Source organism: Protopterus annectens, chromosome 5.part1 (assembly GCF_019279795.1).
Source record: "Protopterus annectens isolate FY-2018-M chromosome 5.part1, PAN1.0, whole genome shotgun sequence".
In the NCBI taxonomy this organism is placed as follows: domain Eukaryota; kingdom Metazoa; phylum Chordata; order Ceratodontiformes; family Protopteridae; genus Protopterus; species Protopterus annectens.
The window spans coordinates 25,255,906-25,277,369 of NC_056736.1; positions in this window are offsets into that span (position 1 = coordinate 25,255,906).

Consider the following 21,464-nt stretch of genomic DNA (forward strand, 5'->3'; position numbering starts at 1 on the left):
TTTGCATATGTGTCTTCTCAACAAACTTGATTTGGTCAAATTAGTTATACACCATACTTGCACTTTTGTCACACATCTGTATTGTGGTGACAGTCCAAATTCATCCAATTGTCTATGCATGTTCACATTGCAGTGTTAATGAAGTGGAAGGCTATGGTTCTTTCCCATTTCCCTCCTGCACATCCCTTTATTGCTTCCCCTTTGTTCTTTTCCCTATTTGCTCCCCATTTCACTACTTTCCTATCTACCACATTTTCACACCTTTAATCTGGTAAAAAAATAGAATTATGCAACTCACCCATGGCCAGAAATGATATATAATAAAGCCTTCACTTTTTGTCCTCTGCGTTTGAATGGAGGTTGGGATCATGCACAAATGCTACTTTCCTATCTACCACATTTTCACACCTTTAATCTGGTAAAAAAATAGAATTATGCAACTCACCCATGGCCAGAAATTATATATAATAAAGCCTTCACTTTTTGTCCTCTGCGTTTGAGTGGAGGTTGGGATCATGCACAAATGCCAATCGGTGGTGAATGGCTCTATATGTCCTGTGTAAAAACCTGGCGAATTCTTGCCATTGGCCATACTAGTGTAGTTATCTCCATGCAATTCTGCTTAAACTCTCTGCGCTAAAAGAACACAGTGTTAAAGCAGAGTAATGGATGCCTTTGAAATATTTACTCTGACAGTTACTTAGACTGCTGAATGTAATAAACAGCAAATTTTTATGTGGAGTGTTGACATAAATCATTTAATTGAAGATTTTATTTTTGCAATAGCTCAAGGGTTAGATTAGTGTGATGATATGTGTGTATGATATATTTAATCACTCACATATTAAAATTTGCCACAGTTATGATTTCTCTGGGAGATATATTGATTACTGCCCAAAAATGTGTATCCAAAGTGACATCCAAACCCACTATCACATATTTAGCTAACCTTGGTCTGATTGTCAGAAGTCTATTCTCCTTCTCCTAAACCTTATCTAACATTGTGTCACTCACTTCATACTACATAACTTGTAATGTTAATAATGACAGCAAAACAAAAATGACCATCGATGTGCCATTAAAAAAACACTGCTAGGCATATGTTCATCTCTCCTTGTATTCATCCCATAACTCCTCTTTACGTGTGTGTATCAATTAGGTTGATAGTTGGTGTCAGTGGACTGACTTGACTGTGCTGATGGATTATACTAACATGTTACCTTTATTCAATAGTTTATCATTGCTCATGCACTGCGGAATGTTTTAAAATCATCTGTAGAATTCTGTTTGTGGCACGTTCAGGTAATGATGGATGAAATCTTCATCTAATGTAATGTGGAAACTGTCCCTTCTGTGACAAAGCATATTGCACACACTTTTCAAGATATATGGCCATACACAAAAAGCTAGCATATCTGTTGTGTCATAGTGCCTCTCAACTGTATAGACTTTTGCCTCATATTTTTGGTCTGTTTTTCAAAAAAATGTGGTTTTCTGGCAGGTCATTGGAGGTCACTGAGGACCATATTCAGAAAATAATGACAGATTTTTAAGTCTTAGACTTTTTATATTTTATAAAATTCATGCTTATGCAAAACTTGTTATTCCATCCACTTTCTAATTTTGTAAGAGTAATATTTAAAGATTGTCCCTCTTTTTGGATCTTTGTCCCCTCATTATTTATGATTTTGTCCAGATTTCTTGCTGTAAGAGGTTGAGAGGTATGATCACCCCTTGTCATTTCTAGAAAGCTGAGCACACAATTAAATTGTGATTTGCAGTGAGGTCTGCAAATCAGCTAAAAGTTGTACAACTGTATAGAGGTAGGCATTAAGGACAAAAATTTTGTAAGACACATAGGTTACTGTAGTCATAGTATGTCATATTTGCAGTCATGATAACATTTACTTAGCTAATGCAATCCTGACACCATCAGTTTAAAAAGAAAACCATCTGGATTTGAACCCTGCCTCATCTGTGCTCTGACCAGGAGTTCATTGCTCTAATACCTGGTGTCACAGGGAAAGCTAGACTGCAGATGTGTTTTTTACTTTCAGGCCCAACTCATAAGTAAGTGTATCTCATCCACAGACAAAGCGATAATAACATCCCTGTATTTTCCCCTTATAAGGTTAATTATTGAGTACAATTCCCCCCTTGGCATGTACCTCGCAAAACACATGCAGCAGCTACTGAGACCACAGAAGTTCCTCACCAGGAGAATCCAGGGCCTCAAACACCTACCCTACACAGATAGGCTAAAAGCCTTGTCTCTCTACTCAGTTTCATACAGACTCCTCAGTGGTGACCTCTGTCTGACATACAAAGCAATCTCAGACCCCGCCTTGATGGGACAGCTGCATATCCACAAGTCAAGCTCCATTCGAGCAACCCATACACATGACATCAACCTGGTCTGTGATATCAATAGGACTTGTTGGCAGGACAGATTTGTGTCCCAGAGACTCTCACATCTGTGAAATAGACTCCCTCTCCACATCAAGCAGAGTACCTCATTATCCCTTTTTAAGTGCAACCTGGATAACTGGATGGGAAACAGAAAATACAACCCAGGATTCCACCTGTTCCCTGCTGGACAGAGGCTCTGGGTGCTGACTTGTCTAAACATGGGATAAACTCTTGGCTGGGCTTATAAGAGCCTCAGGGCCAATAGCCTAGTAACTTCCTATGATCCTAGTGTTCAATGAGATGATGGCTGCACATTGCCGCTTAGCCTATTTTCTTGGAGTGAGGTGAACCAATTGAAATATTACTTTTTTTTTCCATTTAAGCAGAGGACTGTGTTTGTTCCATAGTTCCATACAAACAGGGAAGGCAATAGCAACAGTTCATAATGTAATAAAAGTTATGATACACTTCCAATTTAAACTACAGTATGAGTAGCATAGTATATGTCAGCTATTTTTCCGATAACAAAAGCAAAACCAACTGCAGCAACCAAACAAAACTGTAAAACTGTAAAATTCCCCAAAGTAGGCAGAAGTCAGCTCGATATGCAGCTAAATCCAAAAACTTGATGAACCAGCAAGTAATCGTACCAAAAAACTTTATTACAGAGAAAGAAAGTTAGCGCTATCACGATAATACCATACGGCTTCTTCAGACAAACATGAATGGGGACAGAATAACTTATATACAAATTACATCATCTCATATTTTTCCGATAACATACCTTCCTAACCATGTCACAAGTTCAAGTTGTATTTGTGACAAGGGGATCTTGCATGTACTAACACTTTGCCATTATTCACGCAAATCAGTTTTTTGGAGTTGCACTATGTAAACAGGTGCTAAATATGTCTTACAATTGTTATTGTCCAGTTATCCTTCACCTCATCAAAATGCATTCATAAACACAAAAGAAGGGAAGAGAAATGTTCTTCATTGCAGACATACTTACCCACAATCATGTCTGCCCTGCAGCAATGCACTTGCAAATGATATCTCAATAATTGGCCCACTGTCAAATAAACTACAGAATTAAGGAGCACAACTTCATTGTTATATTTGTAATAGGTTTTTACTGACATTGGACATTGGTCATCACTGATCAAATCACATCGATGTTGTCAGAAAAATCTAGTACTATTCATCTGAATATGAATACATGCACGTCAACACTAGCAGTACTGCTGTTTCCAAACTGCATGTGTGTGTGTGTGTGTGTGTGTGTGTGTGTTTTATCTAAAGAATATAATGAGAAGCAGGAACATGTATGTCTCAGTTCTGCAACATGTGTGCATGACAGCTTATTTCACATAGGTTAACAGCTTGTCTTTAAATGTAGTTTTGCACATTCCAATCACAAAAGCAAATCAGAAGTCCAGCCTTGACACGTAAGCCTCATAACAGTCTGTGCTACATGTAACATTATGATGATATCATCCTCTGTAAAGACCATTATGAAAATAACCTTATTAGGCTTCTGTAATGGTGCAAATGTTAAGTACTATGTTTTCTAGCTTCTGTAACTAGGTAGGCAGAAGTTTTAATTACACTGTAGTCAATGTGTGTGTGATTTTGTGTCTGCATTTGTGTGTGTGTGTGTGTGTTTGTGTGTGCGTGCATGTGAGTGTGTGTGTGTGTGTGTGTGTGTGTGTGTGTGTGTGTGTGTGTGTGTGTGTGTGTGTGTGTGTGTGTGTGTGTGTGTGTGCGCGTGTGCGTGTGTGTGTGTGTGTGTTTTCAGTCAACTCTCATTGGGGAGACATTTTTAAACCATCATACACAGATGATGTCATCTGCTATAAAGTGTTCTCTGACAATTTAAAAGTCAGCCTTGTGCCATGGCACTAGCATTCAGTACTTGGCTTTGTAGTTTATGCAACAAGATAGGTAGGAATATTAATCTCACTGCAGTCAGCTTCTGTGTGTTCAGTCAACTTTCATTCTGAAGACAATTTTTGAGCAGCATTAGAGAGACTACTATCAACATATTCTCACTGTACACTGACGATGTCAACTGTTATAAATGTTCTCTGGCAATATTAAAGTCAGTCTTGAGCTGTGGTGTGCGTGTGTGTGTGTGTGTGTGTGTGTGTGTGTGTGTGTGTGTGTGTGTGTGTGTGTGTTCAGTTAACTATCATTCTGGAGGCAATTTGCAACCAGCTTGTGAGACACTTCTATCAACGTCTTCTTATCACCATACATTGATTATGTCACCACCTATAAAGTAGTCTCTGACAAAATGAAAGTTAGATTTGTGCTGTGGCACTACAGTTAAGTACTGTGTTCTCTAGCTTGTGTAACTGAATAGGTAAGAGTACTAATCTCACTGTAGTCAGCTCCCTTTCCAGAGGGAATTTTTGAACATGTGAGACACTCCTACAAACATCTTCTTTTCAACATACACTGATGATGTCATCTGCTGTAAACTATTCTCCAACAGTATAAAAGTCAGACTAGTGCTGTGGTGTTAATGTTAAGTGCTATGTTCTCTAGTTTGTGTAACTAGTTGATTAGGGGTTCTAAACTCACTGCACTCACCTTATGGGTGTGTTCAGTCAACTCTCTTTCTAGAGACAATTTTTGAACATGATTTGAGACACTTCTACTAACATATTCTTCTGACCATACACTGATGATGTCATCTGATATAACGTGTTCCCTGACAGTGTAACAGTCAAGCTTGTGCTGTGGCGCTAGCATTAAGTACTGTGTTCCTTAGTTTGTATAACTAGATAGGTAGAGGTTGTACTCTCAATCTAATCACATTGAGTGTGTGAATGCTCATTCAACTACCAGTCTGGAGATAATTTGAGAACTGCGTGAGTGTCCACAGCTATGCCAGTCACATATCCAAATGTCTTCCTCTCTACTTATTCTGACAATATTGTACTCAGGTGTCTCTTTTAACACAAGCATTAACTACTGTGTAAAATAGTTTGGCATTCTAATCTCATAGCAGACAACTTGTGTGTGTTCATTCAAATATGAGTGTGGTGACAATTTTATACAGAGATGCGACTCCACATCTATGTCAGACAGTCCTGCCAACATCTTCCCAACATACAATGATGCTTTCTTCTTCAATAAAATGGAGTATGGCAATGATAAAGTGAGATATCTTTGGTGGTGCTAGTATTATGTTGTATGGAATCCAACCTGTATACCTACACAGGCTTAAAGTTCAAATCTGACCTCAGTAACCTACTGTGTGTGCAGTTGGTGGTATGTTACAGTCATTATATGACCTTTTGGATCTCTTTTCATTTGACTCCTACTCAGGAGACCCTTTAACATAGCCCCATGAATCCAACATCCTCCTTTTCCCTGTGTCCACATAACATCCTGTCTGCAGAACACAGGAAGATGTCTTCATCTCAAAGAAGCGTACACACATTGTGAAGAATGCTCTTTCCATGACCATCTGCAAGCCATCTCCAGGTCACTGGAGTTCTGTCATGGAGTGGTGTATATGTCATATATGAACAGAGGCAGTATGTAATACAAGCACATACACACATACACATGCACCTCTACTATCTTACTACTTTATATGTTTTATATATATATATATATATATATATATATATATATATATATATATATATATATATATATATATATATATATATATATATCTTTACACACACGTGCACACACACAAGTTTATATTTATATCTATATAGTGATTTTTGTTTAAATGGTATTATGGCTTGGATTTTATGTGATGTTGGCCATTAGCCTAATAATGTCCTATGACCCAGTGAAGATTGCACATGTCAATTTTGCAGTCACCCGCATGTACTATGTTGAGATATGGATGTACGGTAGCCCTATAGCAGTGTATTCCAATCTGTAATTTGAGGAAGTGTATTGATGGCCACTGTTACCATTGATTACATGGTCCTTCTATAACAGCTGTAGTAATATGCTTCCTGAGGACTGTTGACATCCTTAGTAATGCATGTGTTCCTGTACTGAGGTATATTAACATTCTACACATTTTTCTTTCAACCATGACAGTGACACTTTCATTATGGCGCATGTGTGCATGTGTAAACCTAGCATCATATTGCATCATTCTGATTACTTGAACACATACACTTTATTTCCTCTAGATACTGTAATACTGTTATATACACAAACATATAGCCAGTTCAGAATCACTTGCAACCTTGGGGAATTCATTGTATGCACAATTGTGTTGCTATTCACAAGGATTATTCAGGTGTTGCCAAGCAGCATACTGTAGCTGTCAGTTTCATGTCATTAACTGTTCTGCATAAACCACATCCACCCTATTTGTAATGAGTCAGTATATGGTATCAGAGCACTCACATACACATTTCCAGTGATAAACATCCAGGAATAATATGTGCAAGTGATGTAATAATGTCAAACAGGTAGAGTTGTATTGTAACATTTCCACTGTGTGGCATGTGAAGCATATCCAAGGCTGTACTGGGAGGTGGTGTCACAAATCCCATATAACTTTACCTGGCCAAAACATTTAACACAATTCCACATTGAGGTATTCAATCATAACCACACTCATTACAGATAAACTGTCTCAACTGCCAATAAACCACTATGTCACCAAGTGTGTAACCCAGTGGATCACCAACTGGACACATACTGTTAAAGTATTTGAAGTCCAAGTATAATACAAAAACGTACCAGCCCTCTCAAGTAGCATAAAGGGTTAAGGCAGTGGCTTGTCAAGCTGATCCGGGTACCATGGGTGGATGGCCTGAAGTCTTCCCACTTTAACTTTTTTAAGACTTCCGGTAATATGGTAACTGATTACTTAGGGTCCAGTTGTGAACAGAGGTCTAACTCTCTACTAAGTAGTTGGCTGTATGCTGAGGGAGCTAGAGTTGACCCTCACCTTTTATTTTTCCAAGAAAGTGGGTGATATGTAAGAGGACCCTTCATGTCTAGTGGTAATATAGAGGGTTAAAGCTCTGTGAAAAAGCTTTTTATGAATGCTGATGGTACAGATCTGGACGTGAATGAAACCAACTTTCCCATTACCCTGCTTTAATGATCTTTCACTCAAATCTTGATTTCAGTACTTGACTACTTCATGTCTTTCTTTTTTGAAGATGGGGATCAAAAGGTGGCCTGTTGTTACAAGGTAGAAAATGACTCTAAAAATCTTGTCTATGTTAGTCTCCTTTTAGCATATCTTTAGAAACCCCTCTCTTAATTTAGACACAAATGCTTAATGAATGGAATAAAAAATAGAGGTTTATGATAAAGTATCCAATCATAACCAAGCTACTATGTTTTTGAGAAATGGGCGCCAAGAAATTCACCTTGAGAGTGAAGCTCAAGAGGTGAATCTCAACATTTATGTTGAGAACACATAATAACAGGTTTGATCGGTGAGACCTAATCATAACCCTTTGTAGTGCGTGGAGGCTTATCTACTCCATGTATTATCAGTTGCAAAAACATAATATGTGTGATATATTTTTCCAGGTTTGAAAGACATTAAAGCACTTAGTGAGAGTTGACACATACACAGAAAAAATAGGAAAAAGTCAGGGACAGTTTTTAAATACTGCTCTAATATAAATAAGTTGCTTACTGACTAATAGGTTCATAGGTTCATAGGTTGGTACTAGGCTATTGGCCCTAGGGCCTATACAAACCTAGCCATAACAATTTCCTGGCTATTTCTTCCCACAATATTTACTTCCCTGGACCCCTGTCTAGCAGGGCAACTGATGTGATCCTTGGGGTGAATTTCCTATCTCCCATCAAATCGTCAAGGTTCCTTTTATAGAAGGCCAAAGAGGCACTCTGCTTGACATGTATGGGCAGTCTATTCCAGAGTCTGAGGAGTCTCTGGGTCAGGAACCTATCCCTCCAGCATGTTTTGTTCATTGTGATGACAAGGTTTAGATCCCTGGAGCGTGTGGCTCTGAGGGATTGGGATTTTTTTAAGTGTAGCATGTCCAACAGCTCTGGGTTTGACATGGCCTTGTATGTTAAGCAAAGATCACCTCTGAGTAACTTGATATACGACAGAGTATAGCTGGAGTTTTTTTAGAAAGTCAGCATAGGGCATCTGCTTTAGGCCTGTGATTCATTTAGTGAGGTATTTCTTTGGTCTTTCCAGTTGTTGCAGATGTCTTGAGAAGTACATACCAAATGGGGTATTGTATTCTATAATGGGTTTAATGAGGGATGAGTACAGTGGGACAATGACGTCCTTTTCTCTGGATGAAAAGCTCTTAGTGATGAGGTGTGCCACATAGAAGGATTTCCTGACTGCTGTGGTGATGTGGTTATTGAAGGTGAGACCACTGTCCGCCTGTGTCCCTAAGTCTCTTATCACACTTTCGGTGTTTAGTGTACTGCCACCTATGTGGTAACTCATGGGTACATGTTTTTTCCTAAAGGGGATAACTGTACATTTCTCGGCATTAAGCTTGAGCCCATGGCTCTGGCACCAAGCATCTGCTTCTGTAAGGCCCTTTTCTAGAATATCCCCATCACTTGGGGATTCAATAATGGCTCCCAGTTTGCAGTCATCTGTGAACTTTGTTAGCCAGAGTCTCTTAATGTTAGCCAGTAGATGCCAAACAAGGGCAGTCCCAGGACTGAACCCTCAGGTACTCCACTTGTCACTTGTCTGGAGCTGGATTTGGAGTTGATTACTTTTATAGTGTGGGTTCTTTCAGTAAGCCAGTTGGCAACCCATCGAGTGATGTAGGGATTATTGCCCAGCTTAGTAAGTTTATCTATGATTCCAGAGTGCGGAATGGTGTTGAAGGCCTTGGCGAGGTCCAGATAGGCTGTGAGGACCACCTTACCCTCATCCACAGCTCTGGAGACTGATTTGAAGAAGTCAATCAGATTCAGAAGACAAGATCGGCCCTTCACAAACCCAAACTGGGTGGGATCCAGTGTTTGAAGGTTGCCAGTGTCTTTGTTTGTAAGTTCCATTTTAATACATGCCATGGCCTTGTAGAACAGACTCATCAGACTGATGGGGCGGTAGTTCCCAAGATCCAAAGTGGATTCCCCCTTGTGGACTGGGATAACTGTAGCTGTGCACCACTCAGTGGGCACGAAACCTGAGGTGAGGCTATGATTAAACATGACACTTAGGTGAGGTGCCAGTTCATTTTGTAGTTCATGTAGTACATAGCCCGGGATGTCATCTGGTCTCATGGATGCTGTATCCTTAGCTTTGGAGAGTGCGGTTTTTACCTGTGTTGTCCTTATTACCCGAATTTGGCAATCTTTCAGTATTGAGATGGGCCCTTTAGTGGGTGAGAGGGGGGTGAAGTTGGCACTGAATCAATCTGCTAGGATATTGGCAATATCCTTGGCATCAGTATATTTAATGTCATTCTGTTGTAGCTCAGAGCAGATTTGAGCATTGCCATTTAGATTCTTGACATAGCTATAGAAGGCCTTGAGGTTGTCTTTGGAATCTTTGGCAATTTTATTTTCATAAGTAGCTTTAGAGGATTTTATGAGGGATCTCAGCTTCTTACTGAGGCTGCTAAGGGAGTTTTTTGCATCCTGGGGTTTTCCTCTTTTCTGCAACAGTTTCTTCCTTTTGTTGTAAAGTTTGTTTATGTCAGGGGACTACCAGATTGGCTTCCTTTTTTTGGAGGAGAATGTCTTGGTTCTATTTGGGATGGCATGATTCATGCATGAGTGGATGTGCTCGTACAGTGCCTTAGTGTAGGATTCAGTAGTCGAAATGTCAGTTCCTGTCTGCATGGGTGTCATGAAGTTTGTCATTTCTAACTTGAGTAACATGAAGTTGGCTTTGGAGACATTTTTTATGGAGGTTTCCTTACTGGGGGGTGGGGGTGGGATGTGGATGTCAAGGGTGATAAGCTTATGGTCAGATCTGACCAACGAGGGGGTGATCATAGGTGTGGAGCATCAATTTCTCATGTTGGTAATGAGCAGGTCTAGGATATCAGAGCCCCTGGTGGGACTATGGATTATTTGATCCAGGACACTGGAATTTATGAATTCCAAAACCGTTGGGCAAAGGTGTTGGTACACAAGTAGTTTTCCCAGTTAATGGGAGGGTAGTTGAAATCACCCAGTATTAGGGTGTTTGGTTGTATCTTAATATTTTCCAGTATGTTTAGAAAGGTGTAGTGAGAATCTTGGAGCATGGTGGGGGATCTATAGCAAGCTGCAATTTGGATTGCAGTCATACCTAGTGTTAGTTGCACCTGGAGAATTTCAGACGCATTGTGTTGGGCAACTAGCCTGGTGGTGTGAATATCCTTGGTGAATATGGACACTCCTCCACCTTTAGTGTTTCGGTCCTGATTTGGTGGCTGAAAAGTGTGGTAAGAGTTGTAGTTTGGTATTGCAGGGGTGCTCTCTAGATCCTTGAACCAGGTCTCAGATACTGCACAGATATCAATGTTCTCCATTTTTAGGAGTGCCTCAAGAGAGTGCATTTTGAGGTTTAGACTTCTAGTATTGAGTAGCATTACCTTTAGATTTTACATGCTTGTACCTGTTACAGTGGTGGGTTTGTCCTTTGAACTTTGCCTAAAAAAGGCATTATAGAGTTGGCAAGAGCCTTAGCCAGTAACCTGAATCCCAGTGGCGACAGGTGCAGAGCATCTCTGGCAAAGCATTGTGGTCTGTCGATCATGTCATCCCAGGCAGACAGATACTGGATCCCCTTTGAATGACACCAGAAGCTTAGCTGATTGTTGAAGTCAATCATTTTGTCCTTATACTATGGTATAATTCTGGGTGAAGGCAGGATGCTACTCAGGGCTAGGGTCATATCTACCTGGGCCACATGATCAGAGAACTCTTCCATGTCTCTTTTCATGCCTCTTTTCATGCAGTCCAGGGAGGTACATAATGTCTGCAAACTTCAGTTGGCATAAGGAAGAAAGATATTCAGGGACCCAATTAATGTCTCTTCCCTTATACATGATCATCACAGCTCTTACAGGTTGCATAGCGAATGTTACAAACTTCTGAAGGTGCTGTTAAAGTTGAGTCGCGCACTACAGTCACATGTAACAGGTTTATCTTTTTTCCATTTCTGAAAGGTAATCTTGGTGATCCACGTACTGCATACATTTGATGTAATCATGATGTTTCTGCATATTTTATTCTTTATGTATGAAATACAAGTCATCTTTTTTAGCTACATCAGTGATACAGTCATCATTCTTGCTCTGCTGGCAGCTTGCTAAATGTAGGAATATCCTAGAATTAAGACACGACTAACTTGAAATGCAAAAACATAAAATCAGTAAATTAATAACATCTACTAAATGATCAATGAATATGTTTTAAATAAGCATTGGTAATCTCCTGCCAAGCATCTTAATTATATCAGCAGACTGACCTTGCTGAACGAAATCTCAGGCACAGCCTATTTTAAATAAATGAGAAAAATAGTCAATTGTAGTCAAGCCTTAATGAGATGAAGCTTTTTATAAACATGCATTAAGCTCCTTTGGCATTTACTGAGCATCTTAAACAAAATAAATACATTGCTTTTAATATTAGTGGGGCTGCAATGAGTATGCAGGGTAGTAAATTATTACCCAGGGCACAATAAGGGAGATACTGATCAATCTAATATGACCTGATGCCTACATGTTTGGTCAGTCTTAGACTTATGAATACAAATTTGTAACAGCCTCATCCAACATTGAAATATGTCTCCATCTTAAAGAACCTAGCAACTTGCTAATGCAAAATGTTTCTGTGTACATCCTTGTGAAAAAGTTAGCCCATATTGCACAAATCTAAATAATTAGGTGAAGTTCCATGGATGTCTACCACAATAGCTTTAAACATTGGCATGTATGATGTTGAGAATCCAGATGAGGACTTTTGACTCTATCCCACCTATTCAAAATTCTAGACAGCAGACAATGTTTAGAGACATCCAGAAGATCAGACTTTTGCAAAGAAAAAAAAAGAAACTGTGAAAATGTAATCATACTTTAATAGTAAAATAAACTTTATATTTGGCCCAATGAGATAGTAACATAGCATTAATTGAACTGACCAATATCTCTTCTCCTTCAGAAGAGTGGTACAAAACTGACAGAAAACGTTAATGACTTCCAGTATACATGACTTCTTAGTGCTAGGTGTCCAAGAATTTTCCCACAAAAATCATGTTATTCCACTCCAGTCAACCAAAGTTCATCTGTCATACAGGTTGGCAATACAGTTGCATTGGGAGTGAACTGGTTGAATTTTGACACCTGCAGATGAAAGACAGAGACTCATCCAGCATACTGCAACTTCTGACACGCACTCTACTGAAAAAGATATATTAATATGCAAATCTACTAACATTAGGAGCCTTAAAACAGACTGCACCCACAATAAATTGTAGGATGTCTTGATCAAAACAAAGATAACAGACCTGTTTTCTGATCACAATACCACCTTTTGTTATGTACTTGGTCTTGCCACACAATCCCACCACTGAAATAGGCTTTACTTCTAAAAATGTGTTGTCTTTTTTTCTATCTTGAGGCCAATAAGACAAATATTTGCCCAATAAAATAAGTCCTTATGCTAAAATCTCCTTCTACATCTTTAAATGAGTGCAAAGCTTCATTTGCTATCCTTTCATACTGCCAAAAGGTTCTCCCATTAAAATCTGCCCCCCCAAAAAAAAGTAAAATAACCATAGTCTCAGATTTGTTCTCATCATCCTGTTAAACTTAACCTTATGATGTTTTTTGGGACTCCTCTGCAGGAAACTGATCAATGATTTGATAATATCCCTAGCCAGGGCCACAGCTTTGCATGTGAAATTCAGAAAACTGCATAATTTTATAACGTGATCAACTATAACTGTTAATTAATCAAAATTTCCAATCCATCTTCTTTCATACTAAACCCAGTGGGAGACACTAAACTTCTCAAATGGTAGATAACTGAAAGAGACTGTTATTCTATGTTTGTCCATTTTCTTGTAAAGCAGATCTTTTAAAATTGTGTCTCCTCCCTTTACTGATTTCAAGTTCTTATAATTCATATTTACAGACACCATAGATTTAGTAGAAAAAACATTATGTAAAGCCATTTAACAATTCAATAGCAATCTATCTCTTAGGTCTGTTCTTCAAAATGCCAGCCAAAAGCTCTTCTACAATTGGCAAATGATTCCAAGATTACTTACCTAAATCCCCCAAAGGAGATGACTCTATTGAACTCTAAAAAGAAACCTTGCCTTGATCCAGTGGATTATCTGAGAAATGATGAGGTCTTTATTTATCATTGACAACTGCACTATTGCATTTATTACCTTATTCAAAACAGCTGTTGGTCAGAGGCTATAAGTCTTCTAAAATGTTGGCCATAATGTATCCAAAACAGGCTTCATTTTAATTAATGCTATTCTCTAATGATTTAAAAAATAACAACAATGGTAGCACTTAGTTAGTTTTTTCTCAATAATGGCTACAATGAAATGTAAGAAACTAAAGCACAGTTGTCCTAAGTTTTAATTCCAACCTTTTGAGGCTAACACCTACCTAAGGACTTCAAATCCATTATCCCTAGCACATCATAATATTCTGTACATTGAATGTCATCTAAATAAATCAAATCAATTATTTTCACATAATCCCTGCCATTTCTTTCTTTTCTCAACTAAAGAATGTGCACAGCAATTACTGAACTATGCTAGCCAACACTGAAATTGTACACCAGTAAGCGTTGATCAGATCCTGATTTAAGGAATTGACTTTGACTCACTGTTGATTATAAATTCTGTAGTTAAAGGCAATTGTGAAAAATTAAACTTACCAATATTAGTGCCATCAATATTTCTAAAAAAGAAAACTAAAACAAAGAAAATCATACCTCCTCTTCTGCTATATGATACCAATTCTGAAGCAAATCCTGAAATAAGGCCATATTAAAAAAAAAATATATATATATATATATATATATATAAATGTATGATATCAAATGAGCAATTATAAAAGAGAGAAAATTTGTTTCATCTAATCTAAAAAAATAAAAAATAAATAAAGAAAACCATTAACTTTGATTCCTAAAGAAGAAAATGATTGCAAAGTGCAGAAAGAATAGTTAGCAATGAATAATTGATTTAAGTTCTATTCACTGCCATAGACATACTCCGTTGTAGCCAAACAGTTAAGGTATAAACTACTTTGCCCAAATGTAAAATTACTGATTACAATTATGTCATCTAAATGCAAATGATACAGAAATTAACATAGGCTGTATGACAAACATCTGTCAACAGCTGTCAATAAAATAATTACCAATAATATCTGTCACAGACTATAAGTCTAAATGAAATTAGTAAACAATGGGCAGTGAAAGTAAATCTATCATAAATAAAATTAAATAAACTCAAGGAACATTATATGTTCTTATAATAAATGTAATCCATTGATTATATTTACTGAAGTGTTTCTAACTAATAAACCAAGGACCATTTGAATATGAAACTAATACCTTACCATTCAGCCAAATTTGCCACTGTATAAGGTTAAGATAAAATAAATAAAACACGACATTATAACTTACATAAGTAATATTTAGCTTAATATGACTTCTCTGAAACCAAAATGCCCTTACATATGGAGATTAAAGGCTAGTATATCACACTACAAGAAAACAACTCATGAAAAAACGGTAGCAAAATTTATTTAGTAACTAATGATAATAATAACAGCTATAGGTTAATGTCTTTAATTGTTTGCTATCAGTCCCTTTTTAACCTGTCAACTACTCAACATATAATTGTCTAAGTTAAACTCAACTGAATAACAGCCATACTATATAATAATGACACCAAACAAAATAATCAGACAGCACTTTGAAACCCCAAAATCTATGTTTGTTAAATAGAAAACAAAATCATTATAACAAGCTCTTCTACCTATCCCATTCTCTTATACACATACCTGTATTTCTTATTTAGATGTGTATATTTAAATTTTAGAAAAACACTTATTAATTATTGTGCTAATTAATGTGTGTGTGTTTGTGTGTGTGTGTGTGTGTGTGTGTGTGTGTGTGTGTGTGTGTGTGTGTGTATGGTTTACTATCATAATATCGAATTGTAGGCTGCCGAATTACATATGTTCGAAATTACCTGTTCATCAACACAGACATCCTCCAAAAGGGTCTCACTGAGACAGATACCTGGTGTCAAAACCATGGCCTCAAGCTAAATGCCAAAAAGTGCATAGTCATCCCCTTTGGAAAAAACAAAGTACCCAAAAATTAACACATTGGTGGTAGCCCCCTAAATAAGAAGATGAAATAAGGGATCTGGGGACCCAAGTAGATAGTAATCTCTCCTTTGATAATCACATTGCCAAAGTGGTTAAAAAATCCTTCTATGTGGCCCACCTAATCACAAAAGTGTTTGCATCTAGATCAAAAGAGGTCATTGTGCCCCTCTACACATCACTCATCAGACCCATCATAGAGTACAATGCCCCATTTGGGATGTACCTTACAAGACACCTGCAACAGCTGGAAAGACTACAGAAGTATCTCACCAAAAGGATCACTGGCCTCAAACAGATGCCCTATGCAGCTCGACTGAAGAAACTCCAGCTGTACTCAGTTGCATACCGCTTACTCAGAGGTGATCTCTGCCTGACATACAAGGCCATGTCCAACCCAGAATTGATGGACATGCTCCACCTAAAGAAAAACATATCCCCTCGAGCCACATGCTCTAGGGATCTAAACCTCACCACAACAATAAATAGGATGTGCTTGATGGATAGATTCCTGTCCCAAAGACTTCCCATGCTCTGGAACAAGATTCCACTCTACATTAGACAGAGCTCCTCACTAACCCTCTTCAAGATAAATCTTGACAAGTGGATGAGAAACAGGAAGTTTACCCTGAGGATCACTTCAGTGGTTTTGCTGGACAGAGGCACAGGGAACTAATCTAAGGGGGTGGCGAAAGCCAACACATTCCAGCTAGGCTTATAAATGCCTTTGGGCAGATAGCCTAGTACCTACCTATGAACCTATAAACCTATAAAAATAATCGACTACCATAAGTCCGAATTGCAGGAGATATTTGGCTAAACATAATTCGACAATCAGCAAGCAATGAAATTGCAGGTCGCACATCTGCTGACATCAGTGTCAGCCTTTGAAATACTTGGAGTGCAAAATACCATGGTTTCAGGAAGGAGAAAGCAAGACTGAGGCTAACACAGTAGCCATATTACTCGTTGCTATGCAGTGCATATCAGAGGTAAAGTGACATGATGGAAAGTTCAAAGTGGGAATGATATGTCCAACAAAATTTTTCAATTGCTGTGCTAATGGGTACCACGTACTATAAACATTCCTAGCAAGTTGAATTGCAGCTATCAGTAGCATTATAGTTGTATGTTGATCCATACCTGCACCGATTGCTTTTAATGTCAGTAAATATCACTAGAAAGATGCTATACTTGAAGTTCTAAAGTACAATTGATGAATGTAGTTGCTATATGACTTATGCATGTACACATGTGCTACTGTTCTACAAGAATATTGCAAACTGTTTTATGTTTGGATTTCTGTAGTATGTGTAGTGGTGATATGGCTTTGAATTATAGTATGCACTGTATGGGTTCTTTTGGCAAGTCACTGACATAGATAATGTGAGTGCTAGTCCAGGAGGAGTACATGTTGTATACAATACTGTCAGTTCACAAAAAGGAAGGAGAATGCTGTAGATTGAAGGCTATGTATATCATTTAGAGAAACAGGCTGGTGATAGGAAATATTGATGTTGTTCCCTAAAGCAAAAGGAGAAGTGTAAGGGCAGATGTATTACTGTAGGGGGTAGGGAAGGTGAAATATTGCAGATAACCTCTCCACACTTCCATTCACCTGACCCTGTTAACCCTGACTGGATTAGGGTTAAAGAAACAATAAAAAGGAGAGCTGAACAAACTACAGAGGATTCTTGCAGGGTTGTTTCAGAAGTTCTGGCTGGTACATCAACAGATGTCACCGTTGAGTTACCAAACACCACTGCATTGAAACAAATTGTTGTTAGAGCAAGAAACAAAGGCAGAGCAGCTACATTTAAGGATTTTACTGATTTAAGGAATCTAACGTCTGACATGTTCCCTATTAAAAGTGGTAGTTTTGTCATTACACATGATGGGGATGAGGGGCATAGTCACCGAATAGTTGTCATAACAACAGTAAATAATCTGAAGATAATGTTTAATGCCAAGATTATCATGGTTGATGACACTTTTCCTATTAGTACAGTCAATTGTAAGCAAATATACAGTAGACCTCTCTCAGATAGTGAACTTAGGAAGATTATTCCCGTGGTATATGCGTTACTGTCTACGAAGAGTGACATTTGCTATGACTACTTCTGGAGAAATGTCATACATCTGTGTAATAAAAATAGTGTGACTCTAGCACCACAAATGATTTTGAGTGACTTTGAAAAAGGGGCAGTGAATGCTGGTTTCATTTCTGCCAAATCATATGGCAACAAATATAGAAACTACACTTGGCTGCTGAGTTTGTCCAGAGTAGGTCATTCTCAGTCCTTTGTAAGGAAATACCAGCTTTAGCATTTCTAAAGCCAGAGGATGTTTTCCCTACATTTGATAGTATTGAGCATGAAATACCTGATATTGCTCCACCATTATGCACATTTTTCAAAGAAAATTATTTACTAGGTAAACCTAGAAGGTACAGGATGTGTAGGTGCACATCTGAAAGGATCCCACCACTGTTTGAGTTGGTATTTTGGATTCATTATGATACAAGCACAGAAGGTTTTCCTAGATCACAAAATGCAGTAGAGGGCTGGTGTCATCACCTCCGTAGCCTTCTGGGTAGAAAGAAATTGTACATTATGGATATATTACATTCAATTCAGTTGGAGCAGAATCATGTTGAGGACTTGGTTTCATAGTTATTACTATCTGCACCTCCATCACCAAAAAGGAGACATTTAATGGAAATGGAAAATGCTTTCAGAAAGCTGTTAGCAAAAAGGGACACCTACACATGTAGAGGATTCACTGAACTGGTCGCAAAATGCTGTTAACTTTAATTCCTGTTTACAAATAGTACACCGGTGAATTAAAACTATTTTATTAGGGTCCATATGGTATGCTGCACACTTAAGATTGATTTCACTAGATATGTTTATTATCACGGTGTGTTTCAACTTAAAATTAACCTTGGAGTGCAACAACTACTCTCTAACCTAATGTTAGAATGCTCATATACTGCTGTAATTATGGTAACCTGTACTGCAAAGCATCGTGAGACTGCAAACTGCAATTATTCTGCTGAAATACATGTTCAGATGCTGTTTACTGGATGGAGAGGTTTTAAAGCAAGGAGAGGATGTGGAAACACACTCAGAGGTCAAAAATATCGATTTTAACATTTTCTAAATGTCCGATCGACATTTTGATTGTTCAACATTCTGAAAACCAACATTCCGGTTCGCGAATATGCTGTTTTGGCATTCTAATACTCGGTTAAATTATAGTAAACATATATATATATAATGCCTATAAGCACTTTACTAAATTCATAAAAACTATAATCTTTATTGCATGCAGGCTTTGTCTTAGTGGAGACATTCACCCTAACCCTCGACCATCAGCCACTGCAACCAATTCTTCCACACAATATACCCCTCACTCCCACACCATATTACATCTTCCTAGGATGCCCACTGACCTACTACTACTAAATATAAATATTATAAGCGTTACTAATAAAGTTCATGATCTGCATGCCAACCTATCACTGTACACACCTGATATAGTAACTCTAACTGAAACATGGCTAAAACCAGTCATTAGTAGCAATAAAATACTGGCTACTGGGTGCAACATATTGCAGAAGGATAGACCTAATAAAAACGAGAGGTGGTATAGCAATCTCATATAAAAATTGCCTTAAAGTTGATCCTGCGGATGTACTCATCCCCTCCTTTGACAACACAGAAGTAATTCTTATCAAACTATTAATTAACTCTAAAAACAGTTTAATATAATAGCATGCTACATCCCACATGAAAATAACATACCCACATTAGAAAGCTTATTGCACTGGATCTCTACTCCACTCCCACAAGAAACAGTCATCATGGATGATTTTAACACTGATTGGCTCAACTGCAACTGTATAAATTCCAGCCATCATATCAACCTCCATGGATTTACAAAAATTATCCAATCTCCTATAAGAACAGATAAAACTTCCAAAACACAGTCAGTACTTGATTGGATTTTGACAAGCAGACCACAGCATATGTCACACTCCAACTACCTCCCAGACAGCCTGAGTGATCATCTACCAGCTTTGGTACTAAGACATTGGTCTCATCATTCAAAACAGACCACCTGCCACCTAATTTGAAACAAAAAACATTACCCCAGTAACTTCAAATCTGCACTAAAAAGCTGCAACTGGACCCCTTTAAAATAACTCATCTTAGATGAAACTGTCAGTTACTTCAACTCTAGCTTTTTAGATAGCTCAACTCGCATGCTCCTCCCAGAATAATCAGAACCAAAACTATTTTTGATCAAGGGCTTTCTAAAGAAACCCGAGCACTTCTTAAAACTAGAGATAAAGCCTGGGAACAATGGCATAAACATAAATCCCAAACTTCAAAACAAAAGTACCTTAAGCTCAGAAACAAAAAGAGCAGTGAAACTAGAGAGGTTAACTAAGGTTAACTAGTATCACAACATACAAATTAAGCACCAAAACATACCTCAAAAGTTCTGGCAGCCATACATAACATGCTCCTACCAGGTAAATCTAGTACACCGTCCTCTACTAATTCAAACACCACAGAAGACATTACCTACCCAATTCAATAAATACTTCACTGAGTCAATTCTAGTAATAGTGAACACCTAGCCCACCCCCACACCTACATCACTCATTTCTTGTATTAACAACACTTTTTCTTTTCAGCCTATCTCCACCAATACAATAAAAAATGCTAAATAAATTAAAACCTATAACACTGGCTGCTGACAAACTATCTGCCTATTTTCTGCAAATTGCTGCTACTCCTATTGTCTACCCAGTAACTATACTCATTAATAGATCCATATCTGAAAAACATCTCCCTACCATTTCGTAAACTACCCATATTATTCCACTACACAAAGGAGGTTTCTCCAATGAACTGACTAAGACCAACCTATTTCTATTCTTTCCCCTCTATCTAAAATATTAGACAGATGTATTCATTCTCAAATTATGGGCCACTTACATACTCATACTCACTTATCCAACACTCAGCATGGCTTTTGACCTTTCCACAGTACTACCACAGCTTTAATGTCTTTCACCAACACCAACACAATAAATCATCACAGAAACCATGCTAAATATGTATCTGCTATATTTTTATATCTGTCTAAGACCTTTGACATATTCTCACCCTTTTATTAAATTTTCAAATCTTTTGGGGTTCTAATACCATGACAGGAATGCACCCCATTCCTAAGTCAAAGTATGATTAAAGTTCATGAAATTTGTATTCTTTAAATCTTTGATGTTAGCCAAAAGTGCTCTTCCAGCACCAGCGATGTGCCCAGTAAGGATTCCTTCTGCAATTTGTACAGGGCTACATGTAATGGTAACATATCTAAATATGATTGTAGATTCTTTTTTATAAGACGCGTTGCTCCTGCTACTATTGGAACTGTCTGGGTATCTTTCTTCCACATTGCTCTCATTTCTGCCTCAGATCCTGGTATTTTATGACTCTGTGTTTTTCTGTATACAAGACACTGTAGTCATTGGGTGTGGTGATTTCAATGATCAATGCTACTTTTGTCTTCTTTTCATGGACCACTATATCCAGTTTTCTAGCATCTGTCTTATGAACTGTTGATAATGGGTGATCCCATGTGATGTTGACTTCATCATTTTCGGTGATGCTTTGTACCTCATGTTTTCAGTGTTTTTCAGCCACTTCAATACCACAATGTTTGCACAAT